This window comes from Miscanthus floridulus, chromosome 16 (genome assembly GCF_019320115.1).
Source record: "Miscanthus floridulus cultivar M001 chromosome 16, ASM1932011v1, whole genome shotgun sequence".
Taxonomy (NCBI): domain Eukaryota; kingdom Viridiplantae; phylum Streptophyta; class Magnoliopsida; order Poales; family Poaceae; genus Miscanthus; species Miscanthus floridulus.
Window position 1 is genome coordinate 46,411,151 of NC_089595.1, and position 21,507 is coordinate 46,432,657.

Here is a 21,507-nt window from a genome sequence, read left to right on the forward strand (position 1 = left end):
TACCTAGAAAGTGCAACTCGTCTGCGCACCAGTTAGCGAAACTAGGTTTAAGTTTGGAGCCAGGTCAGTCACGATCTTGGACGGACGGCCTACCTGATGATGTAATGGTGATGGTGGCTCGCGATTTAGCTGAGTCGAGAGCTAGTAATACACGGCCATAGAGCCGAAGTTTGAATAAAAAAAAGAAGTAGTGAAGCGCCTTATCCACCTAGTAGGAACCGTAAAAATGCAGCCGCCGCCGTGCCCGTAACAGCCATGGAGGCGAGGCGGCCGAGGCCACGATTTAGGACAGGCTGGGTGGCGGGGCTGCCGCGCGGTGGGAGGCGGTCCAGGCGCGCGCAGCCGGGCCGAAGGGTGCGGCGAGGCAAGCGCCGAAGCCCGCGGGGCGGCCGGGCGGCTCAACAGCGCAACCCGCGGCGCGGCGGCAGGCCGGTCTGCGACGCGGAGTGTCGTGAAGCGTGATGGTGTGTGTGCGTGCCTGCGGCGTGGTGGCACGGCCCCATGATGATGCGGCGTGACTGATGCAGCAGGGCTGCAGGCAGCAGCCCGGCGCCGCATAGGTTCGTTCCGTGTTCAATCGATGGATCTTTTCCTTCTTGCCTTCGTTTGGGTCTTTTACTTCTTGCCTTCTTTTGGAGCGCACGGCTGCTGCTTGATGGAATGCCAATGTTGAGGGTGTTGTGTTTCTGGCTTGCAGACTGGGAAGTCACGCACACGGATTAGGACCATCCTCACGCTGCCAGTGCTGAGGGCCAACAATGGCGGACTCATCATCAAGTTCAACTCCATGCAGGTTTTCAATTCCTAACGGCGTGTCTCATAGCTGTGCTATAAATGTATAATCAGGTTTCAATTAATTGTGATGGTTATTGATTTATGATGCTGTAGTCTGTTTTAGCTTATTTCCTTGTTGCTGGTTTTGATGGCACTATTTTCCAGAAAATGAACTGTTGATATCACTCTATTTTGTTGCTTATCCACTATAGTTACATGATAGTATTGAAATCGGCACAGTTGGCAGTGGATGAATTGAAACCTTTGCTTTTTAGTAGTACCTTACAATCGGTTACACATTATATTGGCCAAGCCATGTCTGTTTTAGATGTTCAGAGGCCTCTTCAATATTGTGTCAGCAGGTTCAGTTACAACCCACAACCTTGTGGGGTTATTCAAATGGATGTGTATTGGCCTTCCGGTGATTTTTTTTTCTGAAACAAAACTGAGCAAAGTTTAAGTATTTTTTTCTGAAACGAAAGTCTGAGTTTTTAAAAAACTCGACTGCAACTAATATGTTTTTTTTATAACTTCTGTATTCTGCCTGATCAATACATGACTGAGTTCAGAAGCACACTACATGTGGAACGAAATTTAAATCATGATTCCTCTTTGCAACTATGAGACAGATGAATGATACACTAATTTTCTAATTTTCATGCACAGTTTGATCAGTTTGCTATTTCTACATCTATAGTATGGAAAAGGAATAATTTGTGGTAGCATTGAGTGAGGCTGAAATAGATAGACAACATTATTATTCAAGCACAGTTTGATCTTTTTTTTTTTTGGCTTCTATGGCATGGGAAGCACATAATTTGTGGTAACTGAGCTAGGCTGATCATACATCGGGAGATGTGCACAGTCATGTTTTTTTGCCATATCCAAAGCAAGTGATAAAATTTTGATGACTGTAAGCGCAGTAAAATTTTGATGCCTGTAAGTGCAACTGCTTGGAATATTGATGATCTAATTTCCATGCTCATTCATTTTTATCTACTTTTACAGGTCCCTGACATTGAGGGGCTCTGTGGAAGGATTCCTGATGAAGCAGTCTTGGACTGCAGCAGGGTAGCCTTCTCCAATGCTCAATGTGGATCACGGTGATGATGACTCTGCTGTTGTTGCCCTGGAAATATTTATGATAAGGCTAGTTTATTTGGTTTCAACTGCAAATAACTAAGGTTTGTTGAAATTAATCAAAGTTTCAAGTGCGTGCATACTACAAAATGATTTTTTAAATTACAAGAAACTACATATACATGAGTTCATGCAAATAAATTTGAAGATCATATGTAAATCTCTATTAAAAGTTCCTACGTTTCTTCATGAAAATAATTGAATTGTAAATATTTTTTTTTAAGATTTGGATACCCGAATTTTAGTTGGATCCGAAAGTGAAACCTCATCCTTCATCCGTGTGAGACGAGCTGCAAAATTTTGAGGCTCCTCCACGCCGGCCTGCCGTAATCGCGCGTGCCACCACGCACGCCCGAAAAAGAAAAGCATCTCCTGCTGCCAGGGTCAAGCGCACGGTTGATTCATCATGGCGTGATTCGAGGTCCTGCCCATGGCGTGCAGGCTTGACAAGCAACGGTGACTTTTTGTTCTACCGCGGCTCCTCCAAATCAGCAATATCCTGTCCTGAGGCGCTGGCAGGCGTGGACGGTCGGCCAGCCACCCTGCGGCAAGGTGGCCGGACAGGTCGCCTCACTAGCTGGCCGCCTCACTAGCTTCGGGCAACATGTACATTGACGACGTCCAACAACTGTTCGAGGAAATGCACACAAGGTACACTACAACTAACTAACCGTGTAGATAGATACTAGCCTTCCTTTTGGAGAAAAATGAATTTTTTTAGTCGCCGCGTCCTGTAGCTCCTGAGGATTAAAAGCATTCATATCAAGCATGGAAGACGAGGTGAAGGATTCACGGATTTGTTTTAGTGTATGGATTCTGATTTTCTAGTTAGTTTAGGTGTTTTGGTGTATGGAATTCTTATTTTCTCGTTAGTTTACATCTGTTGACTTATTTTTTTGTCTCCAATTATAGTTGCTAATAGATGCAGTGTCAAATTTAGTCTACACTGGCACCTCTACCTGCACAATATTTTCAACACATACAGTTTAGATTGGATCAATAAGTCTGCACTCTTCCCAGGAAGAAATATCAGTTTGTAAATATCTCCTATTTATAAACTGCTTTACCAGATTATATATGGATTACCAGTTTATTGTAGTTGGGCATGGACAAATGATCATTCAATATATGGATTATCAGGTAGTCAAACAATTCTGAAAAGAGGAACTACCCTGCTGGTAGCCTGTTCTTTGCAGGTGTCTTGTGAAATAATAAGGTAAATTTGATGAACACTATCCAACATCTACAAGCTGAAAACTTGGTATTTTCTTATATCATTCGTACAAAGTTATTAGAGCTCATCTCTGTAGTTCCTGTAATACCCCTAGCTATTCATCTGGATAGAAACTATGACCATCTGGATGGGGATGTGCTGTTCATCATTCTTAGAGCTCATCTTAGTTTTAGAAGCTTTATTATTGTTTTTTCAATTAATGTATAGAAACATTTTTAGCCTATTTCTTTTTTCTAGAATTGCATATTACTAATGTTACGTGGCATCCCTAGTCACCTTGTTCAAGACTAAAGTACGATGGATGCATGGTTCGTGAAGTTAGAGAGCATACATTTTTCTTTTATTGCCGAACCCTTTGAGAATGCACATTCTATATGTAAATGTTCTAGATAATGGTTCATGATATTCTGAATATTACCACAAAACATATTGGAGGCTGTTTTCGAATTTCCTATTTCATTTGTGATGGCACTTGTTTCATGTTGCCTCGAATATCATTTAAAGGCCCGACTGAAATGTCTTTGTTTATGGTCTTTTTATGTATTTTATAACATTGAGATAATTTTGTGGGTGATTACTTATTTTATTTAAGTTTTTTATGGCTGTCATACATGATTGTTTTTGCATAGCCTTTTCCTTCCCCGCTGTACTTTTCTTCTTGTGATCTGGCATCTAGAGTGTCTTGAGCTTGGCCTAATAAATTGACAACAGGCTTTGACATCGAACTAACGCAAGGGGACCGTGACGTCTAAGAGGGGGTGAATTAGGCAACTTAAAATCTACTTCTAAACTATGGCCTCTTTTTCTAACCCTAGCAAAACCTATGCGATAGATAGACTATCTAAATGTGCAATTATGGTTTTGCTAGTGTGTTGCTATCTCTACCGTAAAAGGAGTGATATAATCAATGTAAATGCAGAAGCTAAAGAGTAAGGTAGAGATATGCAAACTCCCATCAACGACTCCAGTATTTTTACCGAGGTATCGAGAAGCGCGCAAGCTTCCCCCTAGTCCTTGTTGGAGCCCCTCGCAAGGAATCCCTCGCAAGGGCCAAGCTCCCGGTCGGGTAACTCCATGGATAACCTCGGGCCTTCCCCACGCGCAAGTGGGTCTCTAATGTGCCTTTCGGCAAGCCTCTCCCAGATGCTCCCCGCCGTCTTCACTATCAAGCTTCCGGCCGAAACGCCGTGGACCTTGTTCCCTCCGGTACACGGTGGCGGCCACACCACAAACGCGGTTTGTGTGATCTTGCAAGACTATAAGCCCCTCTGATATACAACAATGGTGCGCGCAAGCACCAAGTGGTAAGAGGTATGCAAACCTCACTAAACACTAGGTCTAAACCTAGAGCAAGCATATAAACGGTGGTCTAATCAACCTAAGCACTTCACAAAGCACCTACGCTAATCACCTAATAAAACACTAAGAACTATGCATATGGAGATCACTAAAATGGTGTATCAACACCCTTGGTATGTTTCCTCTGCTTCACACTTCTCATTTGGCCGGTTGAGGGTTGTATTTATAAGCCCCACTGAGAAAGTAGCCGTTGGGGACGAAGTCCCACTTTTTTGCTACTGACCGGACACTAGAGTCGTCCTGATCGGACGCGTCCGATCGTTCCGACCGTTGGAGCCACGAACAACTGATCGAACGCTGCCAACGTCTGGTCACTTGCCACCGGACGCGTCCGGTCGCAAGTTCGCCGCTCTGGAACCTCTTTGTACCCGATCGGACACTGCTGTCTTGCGTCCGGTCAGTTTGCCGCCAGTGTCCGGTCCATGCTGAGTGTGTTGTCGGGCTGATGAACAGTGCCATCGGTGCGTCCGGTCAATTTACTTGTTCAATGTCCGGTCGCTGCTGCTGACTCCTGCTGTTGCCGAGCCACTAATCGGAGCGTCCGGTCACTTTCTTCCAGCGTCCAGTCACCTCTGTGAGCTCATTTCTTCGTGATCCTGCATATGGCTTGGTTCCTATCTTCATGCTTGGACTTTACTTGATATCTTGGGTCTTCTCTTGTGCTCCTAAGGTCTTGCTTAGGGTGTTGATAATCGAATCATCACATCGCCTTTGTCCAAGTCACGTCTTACATCCTATTGAAATACAAAACAATCACTTGCAAATTCATTAGTCCAATTTGGTTGTGTTGGTCATCAAACACCAAAATCCAAAGTAAATGGGCCTAGGGTCCATTTTCCTTACAATCTCCCTCTTTTTGGTGATTGATGACAACACGACCAAAGCAAGCAAATAATAAAAATTTAAAATTTAAAAACTATCTACTTGCTAGGATGCAATGCAAGGAACAAGATTATATGATGCTAAAAGATACTCCTTATAAGACTTTATAAAAACTTATCTTGAGCTTGCAAATGTCCCCATGTAGTATTATGGATTTAAGCCTTGCGTTCTAGAAATTCTCCCCATTACATAGGCTAATCCATAATCCACTATCCTCCCTTTCTCGGACAATTACCACTTGTAGACACCACTTGTAGACCATTACCACATGTAAATGATCTAGCTTTTGGAACTACTTATTAATGCTTGTTTTTGGTCCTCTAAATTCTCCTCCTTTAGAATCAAACACCGATAAGAAAGACATTAGTAGCACAAGGGAGGGTCAAACTTTGTGATCCTTTTGTATAGAGTGAAGTAGATCACAAAATTTGACTCTTACATTATATAGACTAAGCTTGATAGGTACTGAACTATTTCAGTACGGGAATTGGCCCGATCCTCACGACAGTAGGTCACGATCAAGATAACTTGCAACAAGGCAGCGGGGATAAAAGGGTAACTTGCTGGAGAACAGCGGAGTAACTAGCTTTATACCTGACCAAGGTTGGATACGACCAAGCGACGGGGAGAGAGACACCAAAACCACGAAGACTTCGACTCGATCTCCGAACGACCGCAGAACCACAACCGGAGCTAATCCACACAAGGCGGGGCAGCCGTACTGGAACCCGCAAAGCATGAACTAGTGGATCCCAGAGGAATCTCTTCACAAGTCCAGGAAGAACAAGGAAGAACAAGGGTTTGAGTAAGCACTCGGCAGCTCGGCTGCAATATCACTATTATCAAATCATCAAAAGGTCCTTTTCTAGTAGCCTAGAGGTAATATTTATACTATGAGAAGTCTCTAAGATAGATGTGAACTGAAGAAGCCAGGTTGGGAGGTGGGAGGTCAATGGCCTAGAGCATTCACGAGGTGGTCTTCAGTTTCCACGTGTATTCTAGGCTTCGGTGCAGTCTTTAATGTTTTGGTCATAACTCCTTTCGTTTTGCACGGGATCTTTAGCTTCATGCAGACTATTTAGCTTCGGAGCAGTCTTCACTAAAACTGGTCGGACGCCATGCTGGATTGACTCGAACGTAGCTCTTCTCTCTGATCCATCCTTGATGTATCCTTGTCTTCCTTCTCGGAGAACCTGAGTAATAACAACATGCACGACTTAGGTAGCTCGAAATTACCATCAATGTTTAATTGAAATTCACAAAGTAGCACGTGCACCTCTTGTTGTATCTTTCGGGCGTGGCTACGGGTGATTGGTCCAGTAGGGACTTGGAGTGGTGTATCAGCCGGTGAGGTGGTCGAAGAGGTCACCGAGGTCGGTGAAGTGGTCGGAGAGGTCGCCGAGGTGGTCCGAGGGGTCACCGAGGTCGGTGAAGTGGTCGGAGAGGTCGCCGAGGTGGTCAGACAGATCGCCGAGGTGGTCGGAGAGCTCCCCGAGGTGGTCGGAGAGATCGCCGAGGTCCCCGACGCTGGCGTGGTCACATCAAAGCTCCCCCTAAATATATGCATACATATGATAAAAGGCAAAGCATATGCATAATTGGCAATTTTTTGCTCAAGGGAATTTAATCTAGATAATGCATGGAGAAAGCATATAAATATCAAAATGAAATCAACATGATGATATCGGTTTAGAAATACCACATGTGGAAATCAATTTGATTTCTACCACTTGCAATAGGTGGTGAATATTTGAAGTATGATGCTTAACTCCGGGGACTCCATTTTCCTTGTAATTAGATTACTACACACATGATAAGCTTGAAAAGATGTTAGTCTCAAAGGATCCAACTTGTAGAGTAACCTCCCCCCAAATTTGTGCATACAAGCATGGACTACTTGTAGGAATCATGCACATTTGATTTTAGAGTAAAAATACCACTTGAAAGATGACATCACATAAAACATGAGAATCATTTTTGAAGGCGATATTCAGGAGAGATTATCTACAATTTGGACTTTGGCACATATTAGATGAATAATCGAAAGACAAGCTATGTGCCGTGCTCCTAAATAATTTTAAACCATGTAGGTTTGCTCCAAGGGTTAAGAATGAAACCGAGCAAGCCTACCATATGATTTACCTAGTGTATGCATGACAAAAGATGTAAGTATGCAAATGCAAACCTAGGCATGAAGAGTAACTAGATGCTTTAAAGATACAAATTTGTAAGAAGGTTAAATCTAATACCAATTGAAGCAAATATAATCTAGTTACCTAACATGGAAAGGGGAATTTGGGTCCATAGTATTCACTAACCCACTTGGCAATGTCTTTGTCCATCATGATGCACCCTATGAAATGTATCCACACTTTGCCAAGTCTCTAAATTCCCCGCAGTCCAACGGACTTCTCACTTCCCTTTCAGGATTCAAACCTTCTTGGTGCTCTTCATGTTGGAAATGATTTCCTTTGGCACCCAAAATCGTTTGATCCCATTGTTGGCTTGCTTGTTCACCTTGATGGCCACCACCTTGTCATTTTTCTTCTTCTTTAACAAGTATGGTGTGGAGGCCTTCTTGTCCACCTTGTTGGTGTAGGTGTTGGAGAGCTTGCTTGTTTGCTTATTCTCTTTCTTCTTTGCTCCTCCCCCATTCTTCACCTTGCACTCATAGGACTTATGCCCTTCCTTGTGACACACGTAGCAAACCACGGTTTGTCCTTCATCAAGCTTCTTCACTCCCTTGACGGTGTTATCTTGATGAAGTTGGGCTTGCTTCGCCTTGTCTTTCACTTGAGTCAAGTCCTTGGTGAGGCGAGCTACTTCTTGCTTGAGTTGCTCATTCTCCTTTGCAACCTCTTGTGTGCATGTATCTACAATAACTTTCTCAACACAAACTTGGTTGCACAAATATGAGTCTAAACATAAATCATTACAAGAAGTAGAGGCATCCTTTTTAGACATATTAAGGATATAACTTTTCTTTTTAGACACCTTGGTGGGGGTTGTACTAACGGCTTCAAGATTAGCAACTTTATTAGTTAGCTCATCACAATGTTTGCACATGGTTTCCATTTTAGCAAGCAAACTTTTATAAGCATCTTGTGAGCTAGCTAACTTTTCTTTTAATTTTTCATTTTTCTTTACAAGTTGCTCATCATTGATTGTGCTTGCATTTGTTGTTGCACTAGCCTCAAGTTGCTCAATTTTAGTAGATAGTTCAATATTGAGATTAGCAAAGTTCTCATATTGTTCAAGCAAAGTTTTGTATGCTTCTTATGAACTATCTAGTTTTTCTTTTAATTTTCTGAGCTTCTTTCGTTGACTAGTGCAAACTTTAGCATAATTAAGATTTTGTTGCACAATTTCCTCATAAGAAGGCATTTCATCATCACTCTCACTCTCACTAGAGGATGAGCTTTTGTTACCTCGTGCCATAAGGCACACACGAGAAGAGCTTGATGATGAGTGCTTGCGCCCTCGCCTCTTGTGATGGTGTTCTTCTTCACTTGAAGAGTCATCCCATGACCTTATTGATATGAGGGCTTGATTCTTGCACGCCTTCTTCTTTGTCTTGGGTGTGGGCTTGTTTGGACAAACTTCCACAAAGTGCCCTAACTCATCGCATCCATAGCATCCTCTCTTTCTTTGCTAATTTCTTTGATTGGTGAAAATGAGATCTTGAATTTGGATGGGCACACCCTTGACATTGAGCTTTTGGATCATCTTCTCCACCTTGTTGATTAGTTTGATTGATTCTTCATCAAGGTCGGAGGTGGAGGAGGAAGATTGATCATCATCACTTGAATCTTCATCATCATCATCATCCTCATCTTCTTCTTCATCTTCACTTGAGGAGCTTGAGCTTGAGCTTGTCTCAACTTGCTTGCCCTTCATCTTCTTTTTCTCGCCACAAGCGAGAGCTTTGCCTTTGCTTGATGAAGGGGCTTCTTCTTGACCTATCTTGCATGATATTTCAAATGCCACTATCTTGCCAATAACTATGGCTAGGGTCATGGTGCTCAAATCCTGTTGTGAAGGATGGTGATGATGCTTGCATATTTCTTTTGTGGTAGCATGGAGATGATCTTCCTCACGATGTCCGCATCATCTAGCTTTATTAATCCAATAGAATGGAGCTCATTGATAATTAGATTCAAACAAGAATACATATCATGAACAAGCTCATCATCATTCATTTTAAAGGAATCATAATTTTGTTTAGCTAGACAATGTTTTTGCTCACGGACATTAGATGTGCCGTCATGGAGCTCTTGGAGTTTTAACCAAATTTCATGTGCTGTATTTGAAGTGAACACTTGGTCTTGGTTAAAGACATCCATGCTAAAAGATTTAAACAAGTAATTCTTAGCTCTAGCATTGAAATAAATTTCCTTTCCATCACTCTTTGTGGGTTTATCGGGATTCTTAATGGGTTTCATCCCATCACGAGTGACTCTCCAAACTCCTAAATCAACCGACTCAAGGTAGCAAGCCATTCTAGCTCTATAATAAGGGGCATTAGTGCCGTCAAAGTGCGGAGGCCTAGAGGTATCCATCTCAATCACTCTAAATAGCGTCGGCTCAACAGCGGTTAAGCCAAAGGTCCAAATTGAGCCAACCGGCTCTGATACCAATTGAAGGGGACCATGACGTCTAAGAGGGGGGTGAATTAGGCAACTTAAAATCTACTTCTAAACTATGGCCTCTTTTTCTAACCCTAGCAAAACCTATGCGATAGATAGACTATCTAAATGTGCAACTACGGTTTTGCTAGTGTGTTGCTATCTCTACCGCAAAAGGAGTGATATAATCAATGTAAATGCGGAAGCTAAAGAGCAAGGTAGAGATATGCAAACTCCCATTGACGACTCTGGTATTTTTATCGAGGTATCGAGAAGCGTGCAAGCTTTCCCCTAGTCCTCGTTGGAGCCCCTCGTAAGGCACAAGCTCCCAGTCGGGTAACTCCGTGGATAGCCTCGGGCCTTCCCCACGCGCAAGTGGGTCTCCGACGTGCCTTCCGACAAGCCTCTCCCGGATGCTCCCCATCGTCTTCACTATCCAGCTTCTGGCCGAAACCCCACGGGCCTTGTTCCCTCCGGTACACGGTGGCGGCCACACCACAAACACGGTTGGTGTGATCTCGCAAGACTATAAGCCCCTCCGATATACAACAATGGTGCGCGCAAGCACCGAGTGGTAAGAGGTATTCAAACCTCACTAAACACTAGGCCTAAACCTAGAGCAAGCGCATAAGCGGTGGTCTAATCAACCTAAGCACTTTGCAAAGCACCTACGCTAATCACCTAATAAAACACTAAGCACTATGCATGTGGAGATCACTAAAATGGTGTATCAACACCCTTGGTATGTTTCCTCAGCTCCACACTTCTCATTTAGCCAGTTGGGGGTTGTATTTATAAGCCCTACTGAGAAAGTAGCCGTTGGGAACGAAGTCCCACTTTTCTGCTACTGACCGGACTCTGGAGTCATCCTGATCAGACACGTCCGGTCGTCCCGACCGTTGGAGCCACGAACAACTGGTCGGATGCTGCCAGCATCCTGTCACTTGCCACCAGTTGCGTCCAGTCGCAAGTTCGCCGCTCTAGAACCTCTCTGTACTCGATTGGACGATGTTGTCTTGCGTCTGGTCAGTTTGTCGCCAGCGTCCGGTCCATGCTGAGTGTGTTGCCAGGCTGATGAACAGTGCCATCGGTGCATCCGGTCGATTTACTTATTCAGCGTCCGGTCGCTGCTGCTGACGCCTGCTGTTGCCGAGCCACGGATCGGAATGTCCGGTCGCTTTCTTCCAGCGTCCGATCCAGCGTCCGGTCACCTCTGTGAGCTCATTTCTTCATGACCTTGCGTATGGCTTGGTTCCTATCTTTATGCTTAGACTTTTCTTGATATCTTGGATCTTCTCTTGTGCTCCTAAGGTCTTGCTTAAGGTGTTGATCATCGGATCATCACACCGTCTTTGTCCAAGTCACGTCTTGCATCCTGTTGAACTACAAAACATTCACTTTCAAATTCATTAGTCCAATTTGGTTGTGTTGGTCATCAAACACCAAAATCCAAAGTAAATAGGCCTAGGGTCCACTTTCCTTACACTAACATTTTTAATCACCTACTCATTGTTATTTGCTTCTCATGTGTGACGACACCTAGGTGCAATGTTCATGTCACCTATAAATAGGAAGGTCCACATGTATATGTTTCTTTGTAACACTTGGACTATAACATTATTTATGTTACTATAGGGCATATATTTGTAACACATTTTATATGTTCCATTTATATGTTACAACATAGTACACTTTTATAACATTTTGCTTGTAACATTAATTTTGTGTTACTATAATTATTGTCAGTAACATATTTTTATAAAAAAGTGTTTTGTGTTACAATTGAAGTCTGTAACACACTAGTTTGTGTTATTGTAAAATTTCACTGGAACACATTGACGAATATGTTACAAAAAAGTGCTACAATATCCTTGTTTTGTAGTGTAACACCCTAAAATTTGTCTCTTTTCAAATAGAGCTAAAATGATTTATTAATGAATTTTGGTGCTCATGAAATATAGGAAAATAAAAAAATTTCATTAATTTAAATTTTATCTTAAGGTAGCAACCTGTTTGTGCATACATGTCGGTGCATTTGATTTATTGCACTGGGTGGTTGAATCCAAAATTCAAAATGAATTTAAATTCTTTGGAAATCAAATTGAAAATGGCTTAGAAATAAAAGAAAAGAATTTAAAAAGTTATACAAATTATTTTTTTGAAAACTTACTAAAATTTCTCATTTTTATTTAAATTGAAAAGTGTATTTGAAATTCTATTCAAATTTGATTTGGTTTACATTTGAATTTGGTTTTGAAAACAAAATAGAAAGAAAATTTGAAAAAGGAAAACTCTCTTCTCTTCCTCTCCTGTGGCCCAGTTTCCCTCTACTTAGCAGCCGCTCGCAGGCCTGCTCTTCTCCCTCCTCGCAGCCAGCAAGGCCAGCGGCCCACCCCTCCCTTCCCCACCTTGACGCCAGCGCATCCCCGTGGCCCAGCGTCACCCGCTCCCTCTTCACTCGTGGGCCGACCCAGCCCCGAAGCTGATGTGCATGTGTCTCCTATCCCTCTCTGTTTGTCTGACAAACCGACCCCACGCCCTATGTCGCTGACAATATGGCCCCACCTGTCAGATGCTTCCTCCTCCTCGTGTCGTCGCCGCGCTGAGTGTCCGTGTTCGTCCCGCCCCCGCGTCGGGCCGAGAGCCCCACGCCACCACGTCACCGCTTTGTCATGCCGCCCACGTCGCTCCGCCCCTATAAAATCCAGAGCCTCTATGTCGCCTTGCCTCTAACCGCGCCGCCGCTGTGGATCCCTAGCGCCACCATAACCGTCCACCGCCGAGCACCGTGCATCGTCTCCGCTCCGTCGTGGATCCCAACAGAGCTGCGGTGAGTTCGCTGTACACTGCTCTCCATCCCTATGCTTTCGGTTTGCTCCACCGTGGACCGTAGGCCCTTCTCCATGAGCTCCGGCGAGCTCGCTTGCTACCGACCATGGCGCCACCGTCTTTTCTCTCTATTCTGGCCGACAGCCTCCTCTCTCTCCCTTCTCGATCTTATCTGAACTGTCCCATCCGTCTGATCCAAGATCTAGGATCCAAATTAGATCTTACCCCTTCAGCTCATTACCGGTCCACCGTCATAGTGTGGACAGGGTCCACCCTATTGGCCCACCGCTGGTGCACGCGCCCTGGCCAATCCCGCTCTACCGCGTGGCCGCTGACCCCGTCGCCACCGGCATCTCTGCTCACTTTACAAAAAGGCCCCTCTTCTTTCTAGAAAACAACCCGCCGTCCACTCTTATTCAAAAATATTTCAATAAATGCCCCTACATTTTCTATTTCAGCCCCTACAGTTTTCCAAAAATGAGGCTCGGTCCAGAAATAGTTTTAAATTGATTTTCAATTATTTTAAATCCAAAAATAGTTCAAAATATTCATAGCTTTGCCCCTGAAACTCTTTTGCTCATATCTTCTTTGTTTTAGCTTCGTTTTGACCCGTTCAAATTGCGTTAGGTTGATAATTCCATAATCTACATGTTCATACTACTGTTAGATATGTTTTCAACTTTTAAAATTTGATGTTAGATTTAATCTATGATTTTATTAAAGGAAATCTTGTTTAAATCATATCTTCTAGGTTTTAGCTCTTATTTGACCTATTCAAGTTGTGCTAGATTCATTGCAATGAGATCTACGCATTAGTAACAATGTTTATCATGTTACTATCTCTAAAATTTCATGGTTTAAATCATATCTTAATTAATAATTATGCAACTAGATTTTATGAATAAAATATGATTTGTTTTACTTGATTCAATTTATAATATTTATAAAATATCTTATATATATGAATTTATATAGTTAAAATAAATGAAGCCTATAGTTTTCTTTTCCATGTATAAAGCAAATTTATTGGTAGATGTATCTTTTGCACCGTAGCTCTGATTAGAGTGATTTTCGTGTCTGTGTGTTTGTAGCTTTGCTTTTCATACTTTTTGTCTTGATTTTATATTTGGTGTACTATTCTAATTTAAATATATTGTTTGCTTCATGTATGATTGCATGGATGCTTGTGTGGTGCTTTATGATCATGTCTAGTTGGTGAGCTTTACGTGTATTAAAGGTTTGGACTAGAAGAAGGATCTGAGTTTAAGGCAAGTATAGCATGGGATCTTCCTTGTTGTCCTATATACCTTTAATCATTTAATTCATACTACATGTGTCTACCATGACTGTCACTAAGGATTTCCTAGTACTTTGTACCTTGTGCCTTGATACCTATGGGGTATTACATTGGGTAGTGTAATGCTAGTGCTCAACTACAACCATGATCTTGTAACTTGACTAATGGTATATGCAATAAACATTAAAATGCTTTTTAGCAACATGGAACAAGGGGGCTAGAGCATTGGGTTGTATTATGGTGCTCTAGATTTCTCTAAGGACTTATCTATAAGTGATCATCCAGGACTTACAGTACAACTGTGAGGGCTACATGGCTCTGGCTTTAGCTCAGTATGAGGACCTTTTCTAGCTTATTAGAGGTTACCTTTATTGGCATAAGAATGGCTTGATAAATTGGGTATAGGATAGCCTCTACTCTTATGTGTATAGCCGTGATGGAATTGTGTCATTCGACAGGGGGTTCCTATATCTGTTTGTCAAGTGAATCTAATGGCCCTAACTTGTTAGACGAACCTTTGAAAAGCGTCATAGTGAACCCTACCGACCTTCCTTGGTAGTGGGTCAAGAGGCTGATCACCCCAGGCGAAAGGGTAAATCACGACTCATAGTGAAAGTGTACAACCTCTGTAGAGTGTAAAACTGGTATATCAGTCGTGCTCACGGTCACGAGCGGCCTTGGAATATTTATGGAATAGATGATGAACACTAATGATACTGATGATAAAGATGCTCACTAATGATTACTATTTATGCTATTCATTATTCATGTTCATCCGATCATGTGTTTACATGGGCTTGTGTTAAACTTGTTGCTACTCCTTTGGTAAAATTGTGACAATTAAAAGCTAATCATAGTTAAACCAGTGTTAGTCCTTTGAGCCTCATGAACCCCATGTTATATTTTTTGAGTATGACATGTACTTACGCTTCCTATATTTTTCAATTATTTGGTTAAAAATCCCGGATGGGTACCAGATTGCTAGAGTTTGGAGGAATTAGGCTTGTGGTGAACTAGTCAGTTGTCCCTATGGATTTGGAGTCTTCGCCTGAAGATTGGAGTTGTCTTTTCACTATCTATACTTTGAGGTTATAATCTTTATAGTAATACGCTATGTATTTAAGCATTGTCTTTTGATATTACCCTTATTTGTAGCTATATGTGAGATTTAACTTCCTGGGCTCATATATGGTGTGTATCTAGTTTTGTTCTTAAAATCAGGTGCTAAAAAGTGGTATCAGAGCAATGCTGACTGTAGGACACAAGCCTAGTTAGAACTGAAGGTTTTAACGTGCTTTTATCTCTGCTTAGTTCTTGCTTTCTCTCTAACCTTGTTATTTGCTAAAAGTTATGCTCTCTTCGGCCTCTGTTCTGTTATGAAAACCTTGTCTTTATTCTGAATCCTGTCTCTCTATCTAAATAGATGGGTCGTAATGAAGAGACCACTAGCATCAAAAGTCAGGAGGACCAAGCTATGTTGTCCTTGACTGCTTTCGACAAGGAGAAGCTTGTAGTTATGCAACAACAAGTACTCAAAGGAATGACTCAACATGGGAGTTCTCAACAGTGCTTGCCACAAGGTCAAGCCAACATACCAAAGGGACTAGTGAAGAGACAAGTGGCAGAAGCTTGGAAGAAAATGGAGTCCAATGAAGGTGTTGGTAGCAAGACTCTCGGAAGTCAGTATCATTGTCAATGCTGCAAACATTATGATTTTCCTTGTCTTCAAAACAAGTCAACTAAGAGGGAAGTCAAGGTGGACCCAAGTTGTGAAGTTAATGTGGATAAGAAGAGGAAAGTGGTCTCACCAGAGCCAGAATTGGGAATCAATCAACATTTGAGTTCTATTACATTGTCACATCTAGCTCCAATTCCTAGTCAGATAAACTCAGACTCTAAAGAGTCCAAAGTTTCTCAAGCTAAGATTACTCCACTCTTTCCACAAGAGGTATGCATAGATGGGTGGACAATCACCTATAAGGAGTTTCAACCCCGAAGGATCAAGTGAGCTAGAAAGCGGTCCAGTCAAATAAAGATGAATCTTCAGAGTCGGCAAACTGACAATACTCTAAGCAACAATTTTGTGGAGTATGACATCACAAAAGATCCAGCTAAGAGAAAGTGTTGTCATTGTCAGTAGGAAGGACATTATGTTAAACTCTGCCCATAGAAGAATCAACAATTGTACCATGAGAGTGGCCAGAGTAGGATCACTACAAAGTTGCTACTAGAAAGTGTCCGTGATACCCAACCCAAAAGAAGCATTCAGTGAGAGTGATGAATGAAGAAGTCATGCTAGACTACCCAAGATCTTTAGTTACGGAATAGGAGTTTGTGCCCTTTGTGTAATAAAAAGGGATCTCTAATAAAACGATAGTATCACAAGTTGAGTCAATGATTGAGTTGTGCACCTTTATTATTTTGTTGAATTGTCATTATGCTTCTGCTTGTTTTGAATCTTTGTAATGATTGCAATGTTCTTGTTGGGTGTTCTCACAATTTCATTTAGTTTTTAGGCCTAAGGTATAAGGATTAATGAAATAAATAGTCGGGTTTTGGTTATCTCTTGTTACCTCTATCCTGTCTTTTCGGAGCCACCTGCACTCATTGTCTTATATCTATGTTCTTGGACTACCAAAAATCATGAGAAAATTCTGGACAATAGTAGACTTTGATATCTTTCTGTGACCGCAAGAACTGCCCTCATATCTGTTTTGGTTATGGAGTTATGAAAATCACAAGACGATGCAACCGTGTTGTTTAAAAGCTGGAGCAGTTTCTGTTGTGCACTATTTTCGACTACATGAACTGCACAATTTGGAAACATGAACTATAAGGAAGTTGTGGAGAATTTTATAAGCTTTCCAACGGTGTAAGCTACAACTGCATTGGACTAATGGAATGAGAGTTACGATTGTTTTACCGCGCTGCTGTTTTTCACCATGAAGAATTTTGCATTCCTTGTTCTTGCCCCTACACGAGAGTATCATTGGGATGTCAAAACATCTTGATACTAGTTAGCTCATCTGTAAGAAGGTGCAAGTTACCCTTCTTGTGTCCCCTAGTTGATTTTTTATTAAGGGGGGTAGCCAAGCAAAAGAAGTTGCAAGACGAAGGTTTCATATGTTCTGGTGCTTCACTTGGAAGTATAGGTTATGCCTCTGGATGAGAGATCACCATCAAGCGCAGATGGATAATTTGTTGGGTCGTCTATAAGGAACTGATGCATTCATCAAGAATTGATTCTCTCTTCGAGCTATTATCAGTTGGGGGTATAATCTTCAACATACCTTGGATAAGTTAGCATGGATGATATAGGAAGAAGAACTCGAGAAAGTTAATGATGAGTATGGTTGTAACCTACCCAAGCATCTAAAAGTGACGTGGAGTTCCTTGGAATAGTAAAATTCTATCAGAGGTTCAGGGGAAGTTATCCGAGATCATCAAGATATTGGTAGAGCTACTGGAGAAGGTTTTAAGTTAGTTTGGACAAGAGCTTTATATCTACAACGATGCACCTTGTCAAGGTGAGGGATGTGTCCTTATACAGGAAGAAAAGTAGTGGCTTGTTCATTAAGTCAACTGAGGAAGCGTGAGTTGAACTACCTAACATGTTATCTGGAGTTATCCATTATGAAGCATGGAAGTACTATCTTTTTGGAAGAAAGAGTGACATCTCTATGGATCACAAGAATCTACATCACTAAGATGGTCTTGAGCTTGTGATATCCTCGTTGGAATGAAATTGCTTATGACTTGGAAAAGTGTTGTCACTTCGAGGAGCAAAGTCATGGCCGATGCCCTTAGCAACGAAGAGTTGTGCTAAGAAGGTTCAGGTGACACCAAGGACTAAGAATTGTACTCCAAGTTTGTGCAACCTGACAGGAACCATTAATGTTATGAAGATTGGTAGTAGAATCCCCTTCTGACCAAGAGATTTGTCAGGCTCCGTTGGTAGGTGAATATTTTAAGAAAGAGAATCGATAGTATGGACTATGAAGGAAAGGTGGCCTAGTGATTGGAGTTACCTGAGAGTTATTTAAAGTATCTGTCAGAATCTTGAAATTAGATTGACAAGTTATTTGGAATAAGATGGAACAAGAATCTACAAGATAGGACACGTGATGAGTTCTCATACAAAACAAGGTAAATATCAAGATGGGGTTGCTCAAGAAAGTGAAGAAGATTTCAAGTTAAAGTATCCCTCTCTTCTTTGCTCTTTTTCTCCGAATCTTGGGGATGAGATTCATCTTAAGGGGGTAGAATTGTAACACCCTAAAATTTGCCTCTTTTGAAATAGAGCTAAAATGATTTATTTATGAATTTTGGTGCTCATGAAATATAGGAAAATAAAAATTTTTCATTAATTTAAAATTTATCATAAGGTAGCAACCCGTTTGTGCATACATGCCGATGCATTTGATTTATTGCAATAAGTGGTTGAATCCAAAATTCAAAATGAATTCAAATTCTTTGGAAATAAAATTGAAAATGGCTTAGAAATAAAAGAAAAGAAAATTTGAAAATAAAAGAATTTAAAAAGTTGTAAGAAATATTTTTTTGAAAACTTACTAAAATTTCTCATTTTTATTTGAATTGAAAAGTGTATTTAAAATCCTATTCAAATTTGATTTGGTTTACATTTGAATTTGGTTTTGAAAACAAAATAGAAAGAAAATTTGAAAAAGGAAAACTCTCTTCTCTTCCTCTCCTTTGGCCTAGTTTTCCTCTACTTAACAGTCGCGTGCAGGCCTGCTCTTCTCCTTCCTCGTAGCCAGCAAGGCCAGTGGCCCACCCATCCTTTCCCCGCCTTGACGTCGGCCCATCTCGGTGGCCCAGCGTCACCCGCTCCCACTTCGCTCGTGGGTTGGCCTAGCCCTAAAGCTGCCATGCACGCGTCTCCTCTCTCTCTATTTGTCTGACGAACCAACCCCACGCCCTGTGTTGCTGACGATGCGGCCCTGCTTGTCAGCTGCTTCCTCTTCCTCATGTCATCGCCGCTTTGGACTCTGCAGCTGCGCTGAGTGTCCATGTCTGTCCCACCACCGCATCGGGCTGAGAGCCCCACGCCACCACGTCACCGCTTTGCCATGCCACCCACGACACTCCACCCCAATAAAATCTAGAGCCTCTGTGTCACCTTGCCTCTAACTACGCCACCGCTATGGAGCCCTAGCACCACCATAGTTGTCCGTCACCGAGCACCGTGAATCATCTCCGCTCCGTCATGGATCCCAACAAGAGCTGCGATGAATTCGCTGTACACTGCTCTCCAACCCCATGCTTTCGGTTTGCTCTATCATGGACCGTAGGCCCTTCTTCATGAGCTCCAATGAGATCGCTTGCTACCGGCCATGGCGCCGTCGTCTTTTCTCTATATTCCGACCGGCAGCCTCCCCTTTCTCCCTTCTCGATCTTATCCGAACCGTCCCAGCCGTCTTATCCAAGATCTAGGATCCAGATTAGATCTTACCCCTTCAGCTCATTATTGATCCACTGTCACAGTGTGGACATGGTCCACCCTATCGGCCCACCAGTGGTGCACGCGCCCCGGCCAATCCCGCTCTGCCACGTGGCCGCTGACCCCGTCGCCACCGGCATCTCTGCTCACTTTACAAAAAGGCCCCTCTTCTTTCTAGAAAACAACCCGCCGTCCACTCTTATTCAAAAATATTTCAATAAATGCCCCTGCATTTTCTGTTTCGGCCCCTACAGTTTTCCAAAAATGTGCCTCGGTCCAAAAATCGTTTTAAATTGATTTTCAATTATTTTAACTCCAAAAATAGTTCAAAATATTCATAGCTTTGCCCCTGAAACTCTTTTGCTCATATCTTCGTCATTTTAGCTCCGTTTTGACCCGTTCAAATTGTGTTAGGTTCATAATTCTATAATCTACTTGTTCATACTACTGTTAGATTTGTTTTCAACGTTTAAAATTCAAGGTTAGATTTAATCTATTATTTTATTAAAGGAAATCTTGTTTAAATCATATCTTCTATGTTTTAGCTCTGATTTGACCTGTTCAAGTTGTGCTAGATTCATTGTAACGAGATCTACGCGTTAGTAACAATGTTTACAATGTTACTATCTCTAAAATTTCAAGGTTTAAATCATATCTTGATTAATAATTATGCAACTAGATTTTATGAATAAAATATGATTTGTTTTACTTTAGTTTTATAAATCAAATCTAAATTTGACTTGATTCAATTTATAATATTTATAAAATATCTTTTATATATGAATTTATATAGTTAAAATAAATGAAGCCTATAGTTTTCTTTTCCAGGTATAAAGCAAATTTATCGGTAGATGTATCTTTTGCACTGTAGCTCTGATTAGAGTGATTTTCGCGTTTGTGTGTTCGTAGCGAGAGCGAGACGTAGATTCGCTTTACAAACTTTTTGTCTTGATTTTATGTTTGGTGTACTATTCTAATTTAGATCTATTGTTTGCTTCATGTATAATTTCATGGATGCTTGTGTGGTGCCTTATGATCATGTCCAATTGGTGAGCTTTACGTGATTGATCAAGAAGGAGTTCTATTGAAGGTTTGGACTAGAAGAAGGATCTGAGTTTAAGGCAAGTGTAGCATGAGATCTTTCTTCTTGTCCTATAGACCTTTAATCATTTAATTCATACTACATGTGTCTACCTTGACTGCCACTAAGGATTTCCTAGTACTTTGTTCCTTGTGCCTTGATACATATAGAGTATTGCATTGGGTAGTATGATGCTAGTGCTCAACTACAATGATGATCTTGTAACTTGACTAATGGTATATGCAATAAACATTAAAAATGCTTTTTAGCAACATGGAACAAGGGGGCTCGAGCATTGGGCTGTATTATGGTGATCTAGATTCCTCTCCCTAAGGACTTATCTATAAGTGATCATCCAAGACTTATAGTATAACTGTGAGGGCTACATGGCTCTAGATTTGGCTCAGTATGAGGATCTTTTCTAACTTGTTAGAGGTTACCTTTATTGGCATAAGAATGGCTTGACGAATCAGGTATAGGACAGCCTCTACTCTTATGTGTATAGCCATGATGGAATTGTGCCATTTGATAGGGGGTTCCTATATCTGTTTGCCAAGTGAATCTAATGGCCCTAAGTTGTTAGACGAACCTTTGAAAAGCTTCATAGTGAACCCTGCCGACCTTCCTTGGTATTGGGTCAAGAGGCTGATCACCTTGGGCAAAAGGGTAAATCACGACTCACAATGAAAGTGTACAACCTCTGCAGAGTGTAAAACTGGTACATCAGTCATGCTCACGGTCCTGAGTGGCTTTGGAACATTTACGGAATAGATGATGAACACTAATGATACTGATGATAAAGATGCTCACTAATGATTACTGTTT

At 41.7% G+C, this 21,507-nt stretch overlaps 1 long non-coding RNA gene across 1 annotated transcript; it reads left to right on the plus strand.

Moving 5' to 3' along the window:
* Nucleotides 1-256: 256 nt before the first annotated feature.
* On the plus strand, nt 257-1,984 carry LOC136511501 (uncharacterized). Its single transcript, XR_010772739.1, has 3 exons — nt 257-560; nt 698-793; nt 1,783-1,984. It is a non-coding gene; the product is annotated as an uncharacterized lncRNA (long non-coding RNA).
* The last annotated feature ends 19,523 nt before the right edge of the window (nt 1,985-21,507 follow it).